This window comes from Eubalaena glacialis, chromosome Y (genome assembly GCF_028564815.1).
Source record: "Eubalaena glacialis isolate mEubGla1 chromosome Y, mEubGla1.1.hap2.+ XY, whole genome shotgun sequence".
NCBI classification, from domain to species: Eukaryota; Metazoa; Chordata; class Mammalia; order Artiodactyla; family Balaenidae; genus Eubalaena; species Eubalaena glacialis.
In genome coordinates this window covers 2,159,692-2,178,875 of record NC_083737.1, presented here as the reverse complement: position 1 = coordinate 2,178,875, position 19,184 = coordinate 2,159,692, and the positions used below count along the sequence as shown (strand labels likewise).

Below are 19,184 nucleotides of genomic sequence, written 5' to 3'. Positions count from 1 at the left end.
TAAAAAATACAATCACATGGAGGCTACACAATACACTACTTAATAACGAAGTGATCACTGAAGAAATCAAAGGGGAAATCAAAAAATACCTAGAAACAAATGACAATGGAGACACGACGATCCAAAACCTATGGGATGCAGCAAAAGCAGTTCTAAGAGGGAAGTTTATAGCAATACAAGCCTACATCAAGAAACAGGAAACATCTCGAATAAACAACCTAACCTTGCACCTAAAGCAATTAGAGAAAGAAGAACAAAAAAACCCCAAAGCTAGCAGAAGGAAAGAAATCATAAAGATCAGATCAGAAATAAATGAAAAAGAAATGAAGGAAACAATAGCAAAAATCAATGAAACTAAAAGCTGGTTCTTTGAGAAGATAAACAAAATTGATAAACCATTAGCCAGACTCATCAAGAGAAAAAGGGAGAAGACTCAAATTAATAGAATTAGAAATGAAAAAGGAGAAGTAACCACTGACACTGCAGAAATACAAACGATCATGAGAGATTACTACAAGCAACTCTATGCCAATAAAATGGACAACCTGGAAGAAATGGACAGATTCTCAGAAATGCACAACCTGTCAAGACTGAACCAGGAAGAAATAGAAAATATGAACAGACCAATCACAAGCACTGAAATTGAAACTGTGATTAAAAATCTTCCAACACACAAAAGCCCAGGACCAGATGGCTTCACAGGCGAATTCTATCAAACATGTAGAGAAGAGCTAACACCTATCCTTCTCAAACTCTTCCAAAATATTGCAGAGGGAGGAACACTCCCAAACTCATTCTACGAGGCCACCATCACCCTGATACCAAAACCAGACAAAGATGTCACAAAGAAAGAAAACTACAGGCCAGTATCACTGATGAACATAGATGCAAAAATCCTCAACAAAATACTAGCAAACAGAATCCAACAGCACATTAAAAGGATTATACACCATGATCAAGTGGGGTTTATTCCAGGAATGCAAGGATTCTTCAATATACGCAAATCAATCAACGTGATATATCATATTAACAAATTGAAGGAGAAAAACCATATGATCATCTCAATAGATGCAGAGAAAGCTTTCGACAAAATTCAACACCCATTTATGATAAAAGCCCTACAGAAAGTAGGCATAGAGGGAACTTTCCTCAACATAATAAAGGCCATATATGACAAACCCACAGCCAACATTGTCCTCAATGGTGAAAAACTGAAACCATTTCCACTAAGATCAGGAACAAGACAAGGTTGCCCACTCTCACCACTATTATTCAACATAGTTTTGGAAGTGTTAGCCACAGCAATCAGAGAAGAAAAAGAAATAAAAGGAATCCAAATCGGAAAAGAAGAAGTAAAGCTGTCACTGTTTGCAGATGACATGATACTATACATAGAGAATCCAAAAGATGCTACCAGAAAACTACTAGAGCTAATCAATGAATTTGGTAAAGTAGCAGGATACAAAATTAATGCACAGAAATCTCTTGCATTCCTATATACTAATGATGAAAAATCTGAAAGTGAAATTAAGAAAACACTCCCGTTTACCATTGCAACAAAAAGAATAAAATATCTAGGAATAAACCTACCTAAGGAGACAAAAGACCTGTATGCAGAAAATTATAGGACACTGATGAAAGAAATTAAAGATGATACAAATAGATGGAGAGATATACCATGTTCTTGGATTGGAAGAATCAACATTGTGAAAATGACTCTGCTACCCAAAGCAATCTACAGATTCAATGCAATCCCTATCAAACTACCACTGGCATTTTTCACAGAACTAGAACAAAAAATTTCACAATTTGTATGGAAACACAAAAGACCCCGAATAGCCAAAGCAATCTTGAGAACGAAAAATGGAGCTGGAGGAATCAGGCTCCCTGACTTCAGACTATATTACAAAGCTACAGTAATCAAGACAGTTTGGTACTGGCACAAAAACAGAAATATAGATCAATGGAACAGGATAGAAAGCCCAGAGATAAGCCCACGCACATATGGTCACCTTATCTTTGATAAAGGAGGGAAGCATATACAGTGGAGAAAAGACAGCCTCTTCAATAAGTGGTGCTGGGAAAATTGGACAGGTACATGTAAAAGGATGAAATTAGAACACTCCCTGACACCATACACAAAAATAAACTCAAAATGGATTAAAGACCTAAGTGTAAGGCCAGACACTATCAAACTCTTAGAGGAAAACATAGGCAGAACACTCTATGACATAAATCACAGCAAGATCCTTTTTGACCCAACTCCTAGAGAAATGGAAATAAAAACAAATAAACAAATGGGACCTAATGAAACTTAAAAGCTTTTGCACAGCAAAGGAAACCATAAACAAGACCAAAAGACAACCTTCAGAATGGGAGAAAATATTTGCAAATGAAGCAACTGACAAAGGATTAATCTCCAAGATTTACAAGCAGCTCATGCAGCTCAATAACAAAAAAACGAACAACCCAATCCAAAAATGGGCAGAAGACCTAAATAGACATTCCTCCAAAGAAGATATACAGATTGCCAACAGGCACAGGAAAGAATGCTCAACATCATTAATCATTAGAGAAATGCAAATCAAAACTGCAATGAGATATCATCTCACACCGGTCAGAATGGCCATCATCAAAAAATCTAGAAACAATAAATGCTGGAGAGGGTGTGGAGAAAAGGGAACACTCTTGCACTGTTGGTGGGAATGTAAATTGATACAGCCACTATGGAGAACAGTATGGAGGTTCCTTAAAGAACTAAAAATAGAGCTACCATACGACCCAGCAATCCCACTACTGGGCATATACCCTGAGAAAACCATAATTCAGAAAGAGTCATGTACCAAAATATTCATTGCAGCTCTGTTTACAATAGCCAGGACATGGAAGCAACCTAGGTGTCCATCATCGGATGCATGGATAAAGAAGATGTGGCACATATATACAATGGAATATTACTCAGCCATAAAAAGAAATGAAATGGAGGTATTTGTAAGGAGGTATTGTAATGGAGGTGGATGGAGTCAGAGTCTGTCATACAGAGTGAAGTAAGTCAGAAAGAGAAAAAGAAATACAGTATGCTAACACATATATATGGAATCTAAGGGAAAAAAAAAAAGGTCATGAAGAACCTAGTGGCAAGATGGGAATAAAGATACAGACCTACTAGAGAATGGACTTGAGGATATGGGGAGGGGGAGGGGTAAGATGTGACAGAGTGAGACAGTGGCATGGACATATATACACTACCAAATGTAAAATAGATAGCTAGTGGGAAGCAACCGCATAGCACAGGGAGATCAGCTCGGTGCCTTGTGACCACCTAGAGGGGTGGGATAGGGAGGGTGGGAGGGAGGGAGATGCAAGAGGGAAGAGATATGGCAACATATGTATATGTATAACTGATTCACTTTGTTATAAAGCAGAAACTAACACACCATTGTAAAGCAATTATACTCCAATAAAGAAGTTTAAAAAAAAAAGATATATTTGTTGAGCAGACTAATAAAGTGCCAATATGAAATTAAAGGTAAAAAAAAAAAAAATGTAATGACCTCTGTTGATCTCAAAGGCATCTTCTTCTGCTAGAAGTGTTATGCATTCAACAACATAGAGAAACGTCATTTGTGAAGACAGACGCGTGTGTGTGAGAGAGAGAGAGAGAAAGGATAGAGGGAGGGACAGATTTCCTTGCTCTGTGAGTAGCGTTCACTCTTACTTTTCCTCCTCAGTTCTGTAAATGAGGACTGAATTATCAAGGGGGCATAGAATTAAATAGTTGACGCTGTTAAGTGCTCAAAGATTAAAATAAAAGTACAATTCATAAGACTTGTTCTTGACTAGTTTTCAGGATGTGGCTGGGAACCGGGAAGTAAAAAGACGCCAGTAAATTCTTGACCCCGTGATAACAGGGGCTCCCTCTGCATCAACAGAATTGGCTTAGAGAATCCCATAGGTCATGCAGCAGTCCTGCAAAATAATGACTGACACCTGGACTGATTTTCCAAATGACAGAATGGAGTGATTTAAAAAAAAAAAAATTATATTCCTAGAATATGGAATCCAGTCAATCTGATATAAATGTCAAGGGAATCGGCCAACAGCCAGAAATGAAATTAGAGGAAAAAAGTTAGGATAGCAAGTAGGTGCTGGTTTCCTTTGCTGTCTTTAGAGCAAAGACGGTAATTTGGTAATACTGGATTTTGGAATTTTTTTCATGGGAGTAATTTCTGTTTCCTCAGCTTTGTGGTGTATCGCCAGCAAGCTAAGCCAATTAGAACAGAGTGCTGGCTGTGGTCTCTTCCAGGATATTATGCTCTAATCCATACCCACAACGAGTCATTTCATGAGTGTCTGGTCACAACACGAATCAGGAATTTGTAAAATTGGAAAGCAGGAGTGGCTCTGTTCAAATCTATTGGAGTGTCCGTTCAAAGCATCTAACTTGGTAATGATGGGTTACATCATAATCTTTGGTGGGGAACAGACTCCGAGAATCTTAAAATTGCAAAGGATCTTTAAGCTAATCAAACACTACATCTCAACTAGTATGACTGCCCTCCTGCAACCTCACAGGTCCTATTTCCATTCAAGGATATTATTTTTTTCAGTAACTCTGATGTACCCCAAAGTTGTGTTGGATGCTAGGAATACAAAGGTGAGTAAGACATGATTAATCTCTGTCCTTAAAAGACTGACAACCTAGTGTGGAAGACAGCCAAAATACAAATATCTAGAACATTCTAGAAACAGGATGGAGTACAAAGGAGAGGCATTTAAAGCAACGCTGAGGCATTTAACCCATCTTGGTGTATCCGGAAGGTTATCATGTGTCCAGGGACGGGAAGTCAAGATTTAACAAATTGTGACATTCCAATGGTAATTAACAGCAGTTTTTAAAACCTGTTTTCTAATAATAAATCAAAATCTGCCTTTGTATAACTTTTACCCCCTTGGTCCCATGTCTATCCTCAGGGGTGACAAAGAATATGATTAAATCATCACCTCCCTTTTCTTAGTACTCAGAAGGCAAAGATTAGAGAAGGCATTCCAAATTCTTGACTGGAATCGACCTTAAGCTCACTGCTCTGCGGTGACCAATCTCAAGGGAAGTACACGTGGGAAACTTTTAAAACTTCCCCGTCATGAAGATGCTCGCGTAGCTCCCAAACCACCACTAGTGGGCGCTCCTGCCCACAAGCCGTAAGTCGTATACCTTTGGTGGGTTGGGACAGGAAAAGAGATCGAGTTACAGAGAAAACATACAAACGGCCAACAGGTACATGAAAATCATCAAGGAAATGGAAATCAAAACCACAGTGACACACGACCTCACACCTGTTTGGATGGCTCTCATCAAAAAGACAAGAAATAACAAGTGTTGGTGAGGGTGTGGAGAAAAAGGAGCCCTTGCATGCTGTTGGTAGAGATGTAAATTGGTGCAGCTACTGTGGAGAACAGCATGGGGGTTCCTCAAACTATTAAAACTAGAACTACCATACAGTCCAGCAGTTCCACTTCTGGGTATACATTCAAAGGAAATGAAAACAAGATCTCAAAGAAATATCTGCACTCGTGTTCAACACAGCCTTATTCACAATAGCCAAGATGTGGAAACAACCTAAGGGTCCACCTATGGATAAAGGGATAAAGGTACGATACACACACACACACAAATATTATTCAGCTATAAAAGAAAAAAAAAATGAAATCCTGCCATTTGCAACACCATGGATGGATCTTGAGGGCATTATGCTAAGTGAAATAAGTGAGACAGAGAAAGACAAATACTGTATGATCTCACTCCTATGTGGAATCGAAAAAGAAAATCCTAAGTGATAGAGACAGAAAAGAGCGGTGGGTGCCAGGGGCTGGGGGTTATGGGACATGGGGTGATGTTGGTCAACGGGTAGAAACTTCCAGTTATGAGACAAAGACGTTCCAGGGAGTTACTGTACAGCACGGGGATGGTCGTTCACAACGCTGTCTCATGGACTGCAAAGTTCCTGAGGAAGCCAGTCTTCGGTGTTCTTAGCACAGGAAGAGATGACAAGTATGTGAGGCAACGGAGCTGCTGGCTAGCCATACTGCGGTAGGCATCTCACAACATACACACACAGGCGTCTCACAACATACATACTCCAGGCGTCTCACAACATACATACACCAGGCGTCTCACAACATACACACACCAGGCGTCTCAGGTGTCTCACAACATACATACACCAGGCGTCTCACAACATACATACACTGGCGTCTCACAACATACATACACCAGGCGTCTCACAACATACATACACCAGGCGTCTCACAACATACATACACCGGCATCTCACAACATACATACACCAGGCGTCTCACAACATACATACACCAGGCGTCTCACAACATACATACATCAGGCATCTCACAACATACATACATCAACATACTGGCATCAGATCATAACATCGTATGCCTTCAAATTACACAATGTTACATGTCAATTGTATTTCAATACAGCTGGAAAACATGCACTGAGAAGTACAACTTATGAGTCCTCCTCGTCTGCCGTCCCCCCGTTTCAATAATCAGAGCAACAGGAACTGGATTCCACCGTGAGACCTTTCCTGAATTCACAGTCAATACAACACTACAGAGGGCAGTCCTGCGGCCTCGCCCATGTGCTACTCCCACACTTGGCTTGGTAACCCAAAGGCTCCGGGTACAAGGTTTCCATGACTGTGGATGAGGACGTGACGGAGCATCTGTCCTCTGTCCCAGGAGCATCTTGTCGGGTGCTGGATGGTGGCGATGGCAGCACTGGGGCCACGGGCTGAGTATCCTTTCTATTGGCTGTGTGGGCAGAGGGACACTGGAGAAAATGTTGGAAACAATTATCATGCATCAAGGACTAGGTGTTTGGCTGGCCGAACCCTGGCCCTCGGGACTCCGACCACAGGGCAGTCCAGGATATTGTATCTGTGCTCAAGATACCTCCAACAGAATCCAATAATGTCCACCCCCTGTAGCGGTAGTGCTCTGGTCCCATCCACCATCCACCACAACCTCTGGCTGTGAGCGCTGCCCACACTCCCAGCTGACAACCTAGCTTCAGCGCTGACCTCACATGTCCTCTGGATATAAGTCACATGGCTTTGGTCTCCTGCCCCAAATCCTCTACATCAGCCCCACTTCACCCAGTCAAAGACTGTGACACCAGACGTTTTCATTTCATATTATTTTGGAGGCATTATTATTTTTGAGGATCCAGAAGAGCATTTTCCCTGCCGTTTAAACGAAGAGAGCACACCAAGGACTTCAAGTCTGTTTGAAGAGTTCTGCTCATGCTATTTTAGGAAGGGCCAGGAATAATTAGTAACCAAAAGGTTCCTGGTCTGAAGGCTGTTAAGAGCATACAATTAGCGTACATCGCAAACCACGGCACAGGCTCCCTGAGATTTATTGTCAAACCTCCCTTCTCAGGCCCCTGCATCCCCTCACAGAGGGGACCACGGGCCCGAGAAGATTGCAAGCCCTCAGTTCTACGTCTCAGTTGCTATCATACGTTGAGTTTGCCCTCCGCTAAAACAGCTTTTGCCACCAGGGCTGCAGGAAATGAGAACAGATTTCATTTTACCTGCTGTGCAACTGCAGAAAAAGCAAGTCTTTATTTTGCCTGGGCGCCTGAGATTTCTTAAGAGTTCTTCGCAAAACTGGATGCTATATAGGACCGATTTTATACACGCCCACCTGTACACACACCAAGGCCCGATGTACGCTTAGGGTACAAACCCACCCATTTCCTTTTCCCCGAAAGAAAAGAAACAGGAGTAAATGGGGAATATTCGTTTTACTTTGTGGTCTTCAGTTTAAACGTATATAATTATCAATAAGGAAAATAATATGTAATTGTGCTTTTACTCATAATCTCCAATGTGTCTCGTGATGAGTGCACTTTTGGTGTACTAGGCTAAACGTCTTTCAGGTATTACACATCAAAGGTAACTTGAGAAGCTGAACAGATGCTCTTTTGATATCTCAGCACTCTGGAGAAAAACCAAGTGCTGCCGAGTGACTGAAGAACACAAAAATGTGTCTTTTACAGACCAGACCACACATACTCATTTCTGCCCTGGTGATGTGGCCAGTTAACCATGGAACACACAACAGGCATGTGGTTTTCTTCTACCCTGAGGCTGTCTTTATTTTAAAAAGACAAAAATGATGATTAATGCTAAGTTTCGAGAGACCACATCCTCTCGTTATGAGTTTGCGCCAATAACAGCAAAACTAACATAAAGCTGCAATTGAAATAAAAGGCAGTGCCTTATTTGTATATATTTTTTAAAAAAAGGATGCTTATTTGAGCAGAATACCACTTGCAGGTAGAAAAGACTAAAATTCTGGCCGTGGTGGAAGCAATAGACCCTCAGAGCCTCATCAAGCACCCTCAGGTTCTTGTGGCCTCTCTAGGGAGGCTGGTGGTCAGGAGCGGAGCCAGGAAGCCCCTGCCCTGGCCCCCTCATCAGACACAGCACATGGGATGGCCGCGTGGCTTCTCAGAAACCATCAGGCCGCAGCTCAAAACGGCTGCAGGCCACTGTCCCCTGGCCAGGCCAAGCTGGGGGTACGGCTCCGCGTCCAGTTGCTAACACACACAGAGGGCTGCGTGCGTTCCAGCTCTTGACTGGATGTTAGGCGCTGGGTGGCCCACTCACTTTGGTCCACTGGCTGCCACCTGGGGATGGCCATCACCAGCCGAGAAGGCGATGGCCAGCTTTCCAACAGCAGAAGGGCCCAGAGGACCAGCACACACCCCTAACTGCAGTTCACCTTTGTTGGAGCATCTTCTTACTATCGCTTTGGGTGAGGAACTGTGTCCTGAGGCAAAGAGCAGTTTAATATGAAAACTGGTGGACAGATGAACATGTTGTCTTAAGCCCTCGTAAAGGTAGTACCACGTGTGTGTGTGTGTGTGTGTGTGTGTGTGTGTTATGGCCACGCCGTCACATTTAAATGCGCCTTGCCGATCGCCACCGTGGTGCTGAAACCACAGGAGATGTTCTTCATCTTTCGGTCTCAGTGGTAACGGGGGACGTGGTCAATCAAGCCGTCTCACGTGGGAGACCGAGGGAGGAAGGTGGGGCGCTGAGCACAGCAAAGGGCTCACGATGACAAATCACTGCAGTTCTGCAGAGAAAGACCCCAAGGCTTTCGTTGAACGCAGACTCAGTGTGTGTCAGCTGACTGGCACATCTATGGAGAACGCTGATGAACTCTTAAGCTAATTTAAGTAAAGACGGGCAGCCTTTATTTCCTATCTCAGCTCAGCGTCACATTCAAACAGAAACCAACTCCGACATCCAGAGGCGTCTGAGAAATAATGTAATACTTTTTTTCTCCAAAGTCCATCAAAAAGGCCAATATTTTCATCTTTTCTAGCTGCAAGTGGTATTGTGCTCAAATAAGCATCCTTCTGTTATAAAAGTGGTGCACTGCCTTTTATTTCAATGGCAGCTGTATGGGAATGTTAATTTTGCTATTATTGGTGTAAACTCATAAGGAAGAAAAGTTAACCCAATGGGCCACAAGGACTGGGATCTAATTCCTTAGCAACCTAGAAATAATTAGATGGACGGGCTTGTGCTACAGATCAAAGACCCTCGGAGACCAGAAACAAATAGAGTCCCCACACAAATGCCTTTAAACCCCCTCTACCTCCTTATGTTGTATCAAACTGCCATCCCAATTACTTAACAGGGCCAGGGAAGATGTGTTCTGCATAACTGTCATGAACCACTGCTTAACCCTTGATGTTTGGAATGTCTAAGGTAAACAGTTTTCGGTTGCAAATTTGCTTAAAATTAAACACAACCACACAGATATGTGTTTAATCATGTCTCCATGATTTATTATTGTGGATAGCAATTTTATACTCATCTTGTCAAAATCATAGCTACAGATACAGATGTGCAGATTGGCTTTGAGGGTGGAACCAGCAATGGCTGGGTACAATTTTGGAGACCTTTGCTGGAACATCGCATGCACAAAATGCCTGTAATGCCTCATTTTTTGCTACTTGCTGAAAACTCACAGAAGCAAGTGAAGGATGGGCTACTGCCTAATTTTCAAGACAATGTAATATGGCTGATTTTATGCAAAATTAATTACAGAATTAAAGACTGAAGCATTCTTTGCAGGTGGTTTTATCATTCACCTGCAAAATCATTTTCTCTCCTGTCATTGTCAGCGTCCTCAGAAGATGATATCAGCGTCATCAGTTTATCCTCATCATTCCAAACACTTCAACCACATAATTAACTAACTGGCATCAGCTCATCAACGTTAGTGCATTCTTCTCCCTTCCTTCTGGTGTGATAAAGGAGAAATCTCCCCTGTTCCTTCATCCATCTATGGTTAATCATATTTGCAAGGGCATGGTCCAAAATCTACAAATGTTTGATCCATAACCAGAGGAGTTCTGAGGGCAAAGGTGACACAAGACATGGCTGTTTCAGAGCTTTCCTTAATATTTCTGAGGAGACTGAGATGTCCGTTATTTTGTTGCTTCCTCTTTGCAATGAAGATATTCATGGTATACTATTGTATACCATGGGGATCAGATTGGAGTAATGGAAAGACTTCCACTTCTGGCCAAGAAGGAATAACAAGGACTGGATTAACTCTCCCACCTGAAAAAACCGTTAAAACAAACAAAATATTGGAAATGGTGATTTTCAGGGTGAACCTGGACATGTGACAATGAAGAACCCTGAAAGACAGGAAACAAGATGAATGCTGTGACTGCCAAAGGCTTTGGAGAGTTTCCAGGAGGCATGCAGAGATGGGGAACTGAGGCAGAGCCTCTTGGAGTGCAGGAGATGGATTGAAACTCCGGGGAGACCAATGTGACTGGAGTCAGTGGAAGAGAGGACCAGACAGGGGAAATCTGTGCAGAGAGGGAGCGTCCCAGAGACCTTCCCAGGGCCGCCCTGAGGACCAGCACGTGAGGGTGAGGAAACTCCATGAGGCCAAGGAAAGAATCACCTGCAATAATGAGAGGGAACAGTGGTCGGTGCTCACCCAGGGCTGGCAAGAGTGCCTGTTTCCACCAGCCACACTGTGATGCACGGGGCACTGAGTATTCAGAAAGGTCTTGCCTTAGTAATGGGGAATAATTAACCCCAGACTGAGCATTGCTCTGAACCTTCCTATCAAATCATAAAAGTAAGACCCCAAAGTTGCGAATTGTTTCCAAGTAACCTAACGGAAAACAGTATACCTCAAGAATATTTACAGGAATGCAAAGATATCTCGTACCTAAACAGTTAAAAACAGAATGCCTAGCATCCGATCGAAAATTTCCTGGCACGCAAAGAAGCAAGAAAAAATAACGCACGACTGAAAAAAAAAATCAATTGAAGCTGACCCAGAACTGATGCAGAGATTAGATGTGCTTTTAAATCTCAAAGATTTAACTCTATATTTCCTTCTCAAAGTGTTGTGGTTTTAAGTTTATATATAAGTCTATGATCCAATTTGAGTTAATATTAGCATGTATGCTTATTGGTATGTATTGTTCGTAGGCATGGATCAAAGTTCATTTTTTTAATATGAATATCCAATTGTTCCAGTATCAATGGTTGAAAAGACTACCTTTTCGTTACTGAACTGTCTTTGTATCTTTGCCAAAATCAGTTATCCATATATATGTGGGTCTATTCCAATCCATTGATTAACTATCTTAATGCCGATTTCACACTCTCTTGATTACCGCAGCTTTATACTACATCTTGAAATCAGGTAGTGTTAGTCCTCCAACTTTGTTCCGTTTTTCAAAGCAGTTTGGCTATTCTGGGTGTTTTGAATTTCACCGTGAGTTCAGAATCAGCTGGATAATTTTAAAGAAGAAGGCTTTCAGGATTTTGAATAGGATTGTGTTGAATCTATAGATCAACTCCGGGAGAGCTGACACCTTAACGATATTGAGTCTTCCAACCTATGAACAATGCATAGCTCTCCATTGATTTCGTTCTTTTATTTCTCTCAAGAATGGTTTTTTGTTTGGTTGTTTGTTGGTGGTTTTTCTGTGTTTTGCTTTAGTTTTTGGCTTACTGGTTTTGCACATTTTTTCTCAAATTTATCCCTGAACATGTGATAGATCTTTTGTTGAAGTCTGGTTGATTTACGAGGTGTGCCAATCTCTGCTGAGCAGCAAAGTGACTCAGCTATACATATATATATATACATTCTTTTTTTATATTCTTTTCCATTATGGTTTATCAGTGGATATTGAATATAGTTCCCTGTGCTATACATTAGGACCTTGTATTTTATCCATTCTAAATGTAATAGTTCGCATCTACCAACCCCAAACTCCCACTCCATCCCTCTCCCTCCCCCTGCCCCTTGGCAACCACAACTTTGTTCTCTATGTCTATGAGTCTGTTTCTGTTTTGTAGATAGGTTCATCTGTGCCATATTTTAGATTCCACATATAAGTAATAGCATATGGTGTCTGTCTTTCTCTTTCTGACTTACTTCACTTAGTATGATCATCTCTAGTTGCATCCATGTTGCTGCATATTTTGTTCTTTTTTATGGCTGAGTAGTATTCCATTGTGTATATGTACCACATCTTCTTTATCCATTCCTCTGTCAATGGACATTTAGGCTGTTTCCATGTTTTGGCTATTGTGAACAGTGCTGCTGTGAGCATAGGGGTGCATGTATCTTTTCTAATTAGAGTTTTGGCTGGGTATATTCCCAGGAATGGGATTGCTGGATCATATGGTAGCTCTATTTTTAGTTTTCTGAGGAACCTCCATACTGTTTTCCACAGTGGCTGCACCTACTTATATTCCCACCAACAGTGTAGGAGGGTTCCCTTTTCTCCACACCCTCTCCAGCATTTATTGTTTGTAGATTTTTTGATGATGGCTATTCTGACCAGTGGTACCTCATTGTAGTTTTGATTTGCATTTCTCTAATGATTAGTGACGTTGAGCATCTTTTCATGTGCCTACTGGCCATGTGTATGTCTAGTTTGGAGACATGTCTATTAAGGTCTTCTGCCCATTTTTCGAGTGGGTTCTTGTTTTTTGTTGTTGTTGTTGTTGAGTTGCATGAGCTGTTTGTGTATTTTGGACATTAAGCCCTTGTCTGTTGCATCATTTGCAAATATTTTCTCCCATTCCATAGGCTGTCTTTTCGTGTTTTTTGTTTGTTTGTTTGTTTATGGTTTCCTTTGCTGTGAAAGAACTTCTAAGTTTGATTAGGTCCCATTTGTTTATTTTGAATATGTCATATTTTTGATGCTACTGTAAATGGTATTGATTTTTTATACACATTTTTGATTGTTCATTGCTAATACACAGAGATAGTAGTTAACTTTTTGGATAATGAACTCTGCTAAACTCAACAAATAGTTCTAGTAGCTATTTTGTATATTGCATTGGAGTTTTGATCATGTGTCGATGCTTAAAGATGGTTTCACTTCTTCCTTCCTAATCTGGGTGCCTTTTGTTTTCTTTTCTTATGGCACTGGTTCAAATCTCTAGTACAGTATTGAGCGGAAGTGGTGAGAGTAGACATCTTCATTTTGCTCCTGAACTTGCTCAGTTTCTCCATTAACAATGGTGTCGGCTTTAGGTTTTTAGTACACGTCCTTTATCAGATTGAGGTAGTTCCTTTCTACTCCTAGTTTGCTCCAGGGTTTTCACCCACACTGGATGTTGGATGTTGGATTTTTTTTAAATCCTTTTCTACATTTATTGAGATGGTCATTTTGTGTGTATGTAGTTTGACAATATTGCAAATTATGTTGACTGGTTTTCAACTGTTTCTAAACAATCTTATATTGTGGCTTAGTACTGTGACGTAACCTAGCCTGCTCTGGCTGTGTGTGCATTGTTAAATAATGACAATATTCTGTTCTACTGTGACTCACATGACTGCATTATAGTTCTTTACTACCAGGGTCACACCTGCGTCTGAGCACTGCCTTCAGAGGTGACTGAATGGAATAGGAGTAAACCTGCTCAGTTATGAAGGGCTCCCTTTCATGGCTGTGTGATTCTGGTTTGTATCCTAGGGTGTTAACCACTGGCATGATTTCTTCATTGCCTCCTTGGGGGAGGAAGGCAATCTTCCCCAATACTCAGCTGACCATTATAGTTGTTTTTCTTACTGTGTTTTTTTTTCTTGGCAGCCATGGTCAGCCCGTGAGAGCTCCTCCTCTTCTCTGGGGTGTATTCAGGGTTCACTTACTCTCTGGTGTATGCACCCTGCTAGGTGTTAGCCTTCTCTCAGTCTGCTCTATACATTTATGCCACTCACTGGAAGTTTCATTTTCCAAAATTCCACTTCCCCATGAAGTCGTCTCTAAGCAAGGCTTCTCTCTACGTTTTTCACGCAATCTTCCGTGACTGTAAAGATACTCCAAAACGCTGAGCATGACGGCATAAAATTCAGATGCACAACAAGTGACCGCGTAAGGTGGCAAAGGGTTACCATCGTGCGGACGTAATGAGAACTCCCTGCTGGGAAGCCTTGGACACATCACTTCATCCGTCTGGTCCTGACTTTTCTGATCCTTAACTCCTTGGTGAATGGGGTATCTTGCAGTTGGGATGAACCTTGAGCTTTCAGAGGTCTCCCAAGTTTCAAATGCCCTATTTCAAGAGAAACCTGCATCTTTGAACCCCAGGGGAGACAAGCTTGTCATTTCAGCCTTCCCTTTATTTAAAAAGGTAATCTGTGCTAATTCTCCAGTGCACAGCACTTAAGTCAATGCATCATAGGAAGACCATTAGGTGTAAAGTGATAAATATACTATGTCAACTTTGAAAATTGATTTAGCACTTTTCGCTATAAAAACTTCAGATTTCTCAGGTAAGCAAATAGATGCTTTTGCTTAATTGTTTTACATCATCAGGTATCCGTCCTCATGATGGGGGCCATGTCGTCTACTTAAATGTGAAAGGGAAGGGAGACCAGACACCCCTCTCTGAATGGTGATTTCTGTTGAGGTTCTAAATTAGCGTGTCAGCCTCCCACATAAATCCTCGGGGTCGTAGACAACAGAGACCGTCTATTCTTATATTGGATTGGGAGGTCTATATCATGTAAGCTCTCAGAACTATAAATGCGTATTTGTTCTGTCCACCTAGACCTTCCAACAGCACCACCAGCCTGCCCAGGCCATCCAAGTCCCTATATGCATCACGGCAGCATATGAAGGGGGAAAAGCCCAGCAGGTTTAGTGTCCCCTGTTTACAGAAAACGTGGTAAGTCCTGTTGGAAAACAGACTCATAATCTGAGGCCCACAGACTCACAACGCCCTTGCTTGCTCTCCTGAGGTCCTGATCATTCATTTCTTCCCCCGAATCTTGATTCCAAACCCTTCTTACACAGTGTGCCAGATATCCAGCCCCATAGTTACATTTTGGAAATTGGGCACAGCACAAACTCCGTTCACCTTCCTGGGACTTGTCATTGTACTAAGATTCTGCACGGCACCCATTCCTTCAGTCTCCGCCAGTGTTTTTCTAACACAAATGATGTGCACCCCACCTCCCAGCCCAGGGGACATTTGGCAATGTGTAGAGACATTTCTGGTCGCCACAGTTAGGGGTGGGTGCAGCTGGCATCTAGTGGGTGGAGGTCAGGGATGCTGCTCAGCATCCTACGGTGCCCAGGTGGTCTCCCACAACAAAGGGTAATCTGGTCCAGACGTCAGTCATGCCGAGGCTGGGAAACTCTGGTCTATCTGACTTGGAAACCAGAGATTCTCCTCCGGGACTGAGCTCTGACCCGTAACTCTATCTACACAACTGGGATGCAGATACCTAAATCTTTCCAGCCTTTCCGCAAGAAACCTGATTATCCTGCCAATGCTCACCAGCTGGAGACTAACTTCATGTTTTTCCTGGTTTTCTAGAAACCCCTTCGTGCATTCCCTCAGATCTCCATGTTGCCCAAACTATGTGTGAGCGTGACATGCTGTGTTAGGATGCCCAGCTTCTCATGCCAGAACCATTCCCAGCAGACTGGCTTCAGCTCATCCTCCCACGCCAGCCCTGCTGCCCTCTCCCCAGTTCCCGGCAGGTCCCCCACCTGAGCTTGCTTCCCTGGGATGCAGCAGTGGCCAGGGGCCAACATCTTACAAAGCCAGTTTCAGACGTCCTTTCAAAGACTGCCTGCCATCAAGTGAATATGTAAACCTTTGCTGAAGAACCCATGCATGCAGGTGTCATCTAATATTTTCACTGATTTCTTTGAGCCTATGCTAAGAGAACTTTTTCACACTTCATTTGCAAAGTGAGAGAATTATGTATATCTTCCGAAGGAGGAAAATATGTAGCTCCCTTTTTATCCAAGGTGAAATCCAGAAATATGTATTACTGAGCAAAGACACCTCAACAGAGACAAGAAGATGCAAATGACTGGCAAGGTACCCTACGTAACTGTAACAGAAAAATCTGGCTTTTCTGCCCTTTCGTCAAATTATTCTGACTAATCACAGGATCCTACAGACATGTGACTCCTACAGGCTGGAATGAGGTCTCAACTTATCCAAGGGGTAAGACAGCCACGTCAGGACAGAGGATGCTGGAGCAGCTGATCTTGGCAAAGAAGGAAGGGGAGAGAGCTGGGTCAGGCCAGGCAGACAGGAAGAGTGGAACTAGAGAAATAAGCTTCACCAGAGGAAGAGAGCAACAGGTGGTTACTGGTCTTAGTTCTACAGTCATAGTCACGCAGCTGCTGTCGGCCACAAAGCGAAATGAGAAAGAAGGGACACTTGAAATTCGCACACCTGCCAGGCTGGGAAGACCCATAAGCATTGTATTAGTTTGCTCTGGCTGCTGTAACAAAGTAGCACAGACTTGGGGGGTTAAATAACAGGTATTTACTGTCTCCAGTCCTGGAGGCTGGAAGTCTGAGATCAAGGTATCAGCAGGGCTGGTTTCTCCTGAGGCCTCTAACCTTGGCGTGTAGACGGCCCTCTCCTCCCTGTGTCTCCTCACGGGGTCGTCCCTCTGTGTGTGTCTGTGCCCTAACCTCCTCTTCTTACAAGGACGCCAGTCCTATGGGATTAGGGCCCACTCTGATGACCTCATTTTAGCTTCATCCCCTCTTTAAAGACCCCATCTGCGAGCACAGTCATATTCTGAGGTCCTGGGGGTTAAGGCTTCAATGTACGGACTGTGCGGGGAGGGTACAAAATTCAGTCTGTATCAACATACTTCTAGTGGTGGTTCCATAGTCTGTTTTGAGGCAAGGGGACACCTGAACAATGAAGAACAGAAAATACACGATATAAGTAGTGGGATCCTCCCAGGCTAGAGGGCGCCTCCCAGGTACACCCTAGGAGGGTGGGGAGCTGAATCTGTCAATGCCTCTCACTGAACACAGGGTGATGCGGGTGGTAGGCACTCACTTACTAGTGCGGTCGGTTTCAACTTCCCATTCATTTTCTGCACAAAAAATTCAAAGTTCTATTTGGAGGGTTTTTTCCCCATGGTAACCCAAAGAGGTCAGAGTCATGCAACTGTGTATAGGAAGGGTATCCAAAAGAGAAGAGAATGTCATTTCTACCTTTGGCAACTTCTGTACAAACTTCTAGCTTTAAAATCAGTAAGTCATGGGCATGTAATGCACAGGAAAAAGAGAGAGAGAGAGGACGTCATCGCCACCTTGGGCACCTTTTGTACTAACTCTTAGTTATACAACAAATAAGTCATGGGGATGTAATGTACAGAAAAGAGAGAGAGAGAGTCATTTCTAGCCCATAATGTGAAGACATACATCTCTTAGAGATTCTGGGTCTAATTACTGTTGTAGGGTCATGGGGGTACTTCTCATAGTTTCAGTTTATGCAAATATACACAGACATACATATGTGCGGAACTGTAAAAATTACAGTACTGGCCATGTCCTCACCCCCTTTTTTTAATCTTCAAAATCACATTTCTGGACCCAGGCTGTGAAACACAAAATGAAACAGCTCCTATCCGATGGGTTGCCACCCTGCTGCTCATGAAAACTTGTAATGTCCAACTGGAATTTTCATTTTTTACATCAGCAGGGCTAATTCTCTATGACCAGAGAGAGTGTTTTAGTTTTGTTAGGGAGTAAATCCTTTTTCTGATTAGGAAGTTACTAGATGTCAAAATATGATGCTCTCTTGATGGATTCAAGTAGGTTATGTTTATGGGGGCAAGTATGTCCAACTGGAAGACAACAGCAATTTTGTTCTTGGCACGTTACTTTGAAAGTCTGAAATAAGGGAGGTGAACTTCCTTAGGACAAGGTAAAGTCACAGTTGAAAACCACTCCGATAAATGTTATGATTAAATATACAGAGAACAAAAAACTCTTTAAACATGAATGCACATAAGACGCACAAAGCCTCCCAAGACATCCTAGTTTCTGGATTCTCTTCAGAGTTCACTGGCATGCAAATTTTTTCACTTCTTCAGATAAAAACTTACACATATATGAGCAACTGTCTGTAATGACATTTGTAATAAAAACAGTTGTAAGCTCCTGTTTGTAATGACATTTGTAATAAAAATAATTGTAAGCTCCTTTCAAGCAAGGGCTTTATGAATACGTTAAGTGTGGAATGAATGCATAAAAATGCAAATAACGCCATGTGTGAAACGAGGCTGGCATGAAATATCAAATATAACCACGTTCGTGCATACCGGTTAAAGAACTAGTGCTTTAATGTTAAATGTTAGAAAAATCAAGTGAGTCCATTTTAACGTTAGGGAAGACACATATGATTCCTGAATTGTTCTCGGTTTAAACCTAATATTTATTTTGTTTTAAAAATCCTTAGAACCTTAAAATGCATATGGCTAAGTGAAAGAAGCCAGTGTGGAAAGGCACCACATGGTATGATTCAACTAGATGACCTTCCAGAAAAGCCAAAACTATGGAGAGAGTAAAAAAAAAAAAAAATCAGTGATTGCCAGGGGTTATGGGGGAGAGGGAGTGAGTAGGCAGAGCACAGAGGACTTTTATGGCAGTGAAGCTATTCTATTGATACTGTAATGATGGATACATGCCACTGTTCATTTGCCAAAACCCACAGAACATACCACACCAAAAGCGAGCCCTAATGTAAACTGTGGGCTTTAGTGAATAATAAGGTAATGATATTGGCTCACCAACTGTAACAAACACACCACAC

At 42.2% G+C, this 19,184-nt stretch overlaps 1 protein-coding gene across 1 annotated transcript in view; it reads right to left on the bottom strand.

Moving 5' to 3' along the window:
• LOC133082905 (pseudouridine-5'-phosphatase-like) overlaps positions 1–19,184 on the bottom strand; it is a 136,135-nt gene that overhangs the window by 29,588 nt on the left and 87,363 nt on the right. The gene's annotated exons all lie outside the window — the stretch shown is intronic.